The sequence below is a fragment of the Benincasa hispida genome, chromosome 2 (assembly GCF_027475165.1).
Source record: "Benincasa hispida cultivar pf3 chromosome 2, pf3_genome.v1.1, whole genome shotgun sequence".
Lineage (NCBI taxonomy): Eukaryota > Viridiplantae > Streptophyta > Magnoliopsida > Cucurbitales > Cucurbitaceae > Benincasa > Benincasa hispida.
The window spans coordinates 61,790,044-61,795,329 of NC_143479.1; the positions used below are offsets into that span (position 1 = coordinate 61,790,044).

The window sequence follows — 5,286 nt, forward strand, 5'->3', positions numbered from 1 at the left end:
GGAGTGAATTATGTCTTGTGTAGCTGAGTTCCCAACTTCCCAATCAGACGAATCCCCCAAAATGGCAGGCTTGTTAAGTTGGTAATCTGGCCACTCTCACTCTTACAAATCAAAAGACCGCCCTCGTAGGTAGGAGTTCCCAACTCACTCAGGATTAAGGTCATGTCACATATTGTCATTTTAGTGAAATGTAAGTCTCGATTATCAACGACATTATATAAAGAGACTAATTATCTTGTGGTTCGGTCTTATACAAACTTTTTGTATAGGACACCCCCGCTCGCATGTCTCCACATGAATGGTCAGGATCAAACCATTTGTAACACTTTACAACACTTGTAACATCTACAAAGCGGGTCGTATTCGTAATGTCACCAGGATAAGGTATCCCTCCTTTATCTTTATACTACAAACCATTTAGGTTATTACTTAAGGTATGATCCACTTGTATGTCTCACATACATGCTTAATTTACATGAAATAACCATGGATCTTAGTTTATTGGATATGAGTAAATGCTTATAAAATAACACTTATTTTATTAATAACAACGTGTGTACAAATGTTTACAAACTACGAGACCACCGGGAGAATTAGGATACTAATCCCAACAATTTAAAATAAACCTCGGAACATTTTGTTAGAAATTTGAAAATATTATAACCAATATATGAAATATACCACAATATATAAATTCAATACTCATAAACACCATATAATGTATTTATTATGGAGAGAGAAAATACATTTATTATGATTTTCCCCCATTTTTCAATTGTAGAGATAAAATGCATTTGATATATTTTTTCCACTTTAATTTGGAGAGAGAAAATGACATTTAATATGATTTTACTTTCCATTTGGTTTTTCATGTTGATTTTTGTTATTATGTAAAACATTTCATTATTTGTTCACTTGTACATGTAATATATTCCGTTGTTTATTTGTACATATCAATTTATTAGGGTTTTTTTTTTTTTTTTTTTTTTTTACAGATTAATGGTTATTTTAAATACCTTAGAAAGTTTTGTTAGGTATTTGAAAATATTCTAACTAATATATGAAATATACTACAGTTTATAAATTAGTGATTGACTTAATACTTGACACAAATCATAGTATAAACTAATATATGAAATATACTACAGTATATAAATCTTTATAAATTTCATCTACACCATAGTACATATATATATCATAATACAATAAGTCTAAATAAAAAAAAATGCACGTGTATATCAAATAAACGAATACATAGTATATATCAAATTTCCTACAAAAGCTAAAAAAAAGTATATATAGATATCACAATATATATTAAAAATAGGAAAAGATAAAGTCCATCTATATATAACCCTCCACCTTCATCTCTTCTTTAGACATAGCTGCCACGGATCTCTCTCCCCATCGTCATTGATCGAATTTTCTCGCCCCGTCGTGCCGTCGATCAAATTTGCTCAACTTATCATCGTCGACTCGCCCCACGCCGTTCGTGCCATCGATTTGTCCTAAGTTGTTCGTGTCACCTCGTACCGAGCCATCAATTCACCCCACGCCGTCGTCTACCACCTACAACTCACATCGCTAGAAGGAGAAAAAAAAAGGAGGGGGAAGGAGAAAAGAGAGGGAAGAGGAAGAAATGAGTGTGAATTATGGGGGAGAAAATATATGAAACATATCATTGGGGGAGAGAAAACATATGCATGGGGGAGAGAGAATATGCATGGGAGAGAGAGTATGCATGGAGGAGAGAGAAATACATAAATATATATATAACTAGGTGAGGACTAAATTGTAAATGCCACTGATATTAATGAAAATATGAAGGCCAATAGGTATTATTTTGTAAAAAATGAAATGTTCAAGACATTAACCTAATATGTGCCTATTCTTAAGGCCTTTTACGTAGAAATCCCTATATTATTTGCCTCCATTTTGGATGGTCTACTTACGCACGCCTCGATTAATCTCACGGGACAACCCGCCTTATTCTACAACATTTGAATGTCAAAGAAACTCGTGGAAAATCATGTAACAACCCGGCTCCCTAAGACTTAAACTAGGTCATTACTATAGACATGCATGCATACATTTCAAATCGACACTTTTCCATGGTTTGGTATTATCAAATAAATACTATAAAATTAATAGTTTTATTAAAAGTAAATAGATAAAATTTATTTAATAGGGTACCCTTAAACCATAAAACAAAACTAGAAGATTCTCTTAAAAAGTTTAAAAGCATAAATACCAAGACTTCAAGTTCAAACATCAAGATTATAAATTTTTAAAATATAAAATCTTGAAAACATGAGTGGAAGCATATGACTGGTCTCAGTGGCTCGATCACGGATTTCATTTGTCATTCGTCAGTGTGTTCTTACCTTTACTTGAAAAAGAAACATGAGAAAAAGCATCTATGTCCTCTAGATGTCATTCTCTAGTGAGACATGCATAAACCTCTACTTTCCATGTGATGGTCATCTAATGGATAAATGTACCCACTCTACCATAAGTTAGATGTACTTACAAACCTCTAGTGAAATCCTGAAGGAAACCACAAACCTTGGTGAAGTCCTGAAGGAAATCACAATATCCGGTGAAATCCCGAAGGAGATCATAACTTCTGGTTCGAAGGAAATACAAACTTATGATGAAATCCTGAAGGAGATCACCACCTCTGATGAATCCCAAAGGAAACAAAAATATCTGGTAGGTACATAACTACGAGTAGGGGGTAATTATCACTATCAAACATAACATGCATCATAAAACATAGTCCCACAAACATGCAATTAAATCATACACATACAACCTCTTTGCAAAACATATAAGAATGTAATTCATGCTCGTACTCACAACATGGTTTAGACATATTTAAAAATAAGCTTATTTATCCCCATGCATGTCGATGCTAACAATCTTAAAATCTTCAAATTATTCTTAAATTTTATCGCTTGGCACAAAGATGGTTCTACTAGTAAGATTACTTACCTCAAATTTCGTCACAAATTTTAATTCACATAATTAATCTTCTTAATACCTTTAGAAGACTTGAATCGATCCTATAACATAAATTACATATTTTAATTTAGCACCCATGACCTAAAATAATAAATCCAAAATCTAAACTTATTCTTTGGGATCTAAATTCAATTAAACAAATTAATCCAAATGTCCCCAATTTAACTTATCAAAGTTGTGGCTTTGTCCAAAATAAATTCCACAACTCAATTCAATTGACCAACCTGAATATAAATTAAACCCAAAATCAATAACTTATTTTTCCACCATTACTCTTAATCCAAAATATAACCAACCAACTACTCACCCAAAACTTACCAAACCTTAACAATTTTTTATCAAAAATTGGTCTCTTCCTTGATAAGCAATGTCCAAAATCTTCCAAATCTTGATTCTGAATGTCTAAATGGGTTTTAACCAAATTGGAACCAAACATTTTTCTTTATGGCATTCAAGAATCTCCAAGAAACCCAATTATTTAATTAAGTCTTACCCCAAAACCAAGATTCCGACGAAACCAGTGGCGGCGGCGACGAGAGTGTAGATCCGATCTTGACGGCGGTTGGAATCGAGCTACAATGTAGATATGACCAATTGGGTGTCGAGCAGAGGGTAGGGCTGGTCGCTGGTGATCGGTGTGGCTTCGTTTGCTGGAGTTAGAGGGGAAGTGGTGAACGATGAAAAACCGACACGACTGGGGCTGGGCCAACTTCGATCGGCAGTGCTTGGAGTCGGTGGCGAGGGAGAGAGATCAGGCGGAGACTTGGGCAACTAAAGCAGTGCAAAAACATAAAACAAAAAAGGCGAAGGGGTTCTGCACGAAGGAGAAGACAGAGAGATAGGGGAAATTTTTACAGATGACCCAATTTTTGGGTCCAAAATGCCAAATGACCCATTTTTAAAAAATAATGTTAGTTGACCCTTTACTTTCGTCATCACGGTATAAGATTACAAAAATGCCCCTCTAGTCTATATGATACCAAGTTCAAGAAAAGTCTATTTTGTTCTGAAAACTCCGTTTGGTTCTGAAAAACTCCGTTCTGGAAAACCTCATTCAATAAATCTCCGTTTAAAATGACAGTTCAAATGAAATTTAGATTTTAAAGAATTCACCCTTACATATTTTGCTGTATGTTAACGATTTTAAGTTGTAGACTGATTTCGTGAAAATTGCCAAATCAATCGTACAATGACAAACAATCACATCACAATGGAAGATAAATAGACAGTGAGAGCGAGATCCAAGTAGCGAGAGCGAGACGGTTATCAGGGAAAATTCTTATAATTTCATACCGTGATAACGTCAGTAGAAGGTCAATTGACAGTTTTTTTTTAAAAAAAATGGGTCATTTAACATTATAAGCCTACATATTAGATCATTGGCCTAAATTTCTCGAGATAGGGTTTCGCATGGGTTATGAGTGGGAAAGAGATAAATTGAATTTTATTTATTTTTCTTTTCTTAATTCCAACTAATATATATAAACACAAACCCTTTTCCTTCTACAAATCCAAAATCTTTTTGGGAAAATAATTCTAAATCAATTATCTCAATTCAATCTACTTAATATTAATTTCCCCAAATTACAAAATATTACATAAAAGTTTGGAATGTCACAAATTAATTCGGTAAGTAGCCACCATGGATTGAACCTTTGACCTCTTTGTCATTTATTAAAACTATGTTTCATTTTTACTATTAAGTCAACTTATGATGGTTTTTTTGTGTTTAGAAGTACAAAAATACTTTAATGCATCTCAAACCACCTAAATATCTAATTACAAGTTGACATGTAGTAATTGGGATGCATAGAAATAGATATCTTATAGACTGCATATTAGTATTGCCCTTAAAAATAGTTTTTAACTATCATTAATTGTGATTTGTTGCTTATAAAGTTACACGTGATTGAGGTTTATTTCCGATAGGCAGATGTCTATCAATGATAGTGTTTACATACTCTTTTACCATCTTTTTTTTGTTAAAATAAGATTTTGGTCCCAATTCTTTAAAATTTGTTCAATTTTAGTTTTATATTTTCAAATTTACAGTTTTATTCCCTATAATTTTAATAAATCTTGAATTTTGTCCATGTTGCTTGTGTTTGTTTCATGTTTATTTTTTTTCAATTTTTTTAATTAGCATTTTCACTATAAATTTTGAAAACGTATTCACGAGATATATTTTATTACATGAAAATTATTGTTATTATTATTTAGCCAATTTTGATAAAAATAAACTTTGAGAAACTAAATTTAAGA

The 5,286-nt window shown here is 32.5% G+C and overlaps 1 long non-coding RNA gene across 1 annotated transcript; it reads right to left on the minus strand.

Annotated features, from left to right (window-relative positions):
- Window positions 1-1,116: 1,116 nt before the first annotated feature.
- Window positions 1,117-3,883, minus strand: LOC120070917 (uncharacterized). The gene is made up of 2 exons (XR_005480070.2): window positions 3,518-3,883; window positions 1,117-1,584 (listed from the first exon to the last, which is right to left on the minus strand). It is a non-coding gene; the product is annotated as an uncharacterized LOC120070917 (long non-coding RNA).
- Window positions 3,884-5,286: the final 1,403 nt, after the last annotated feature.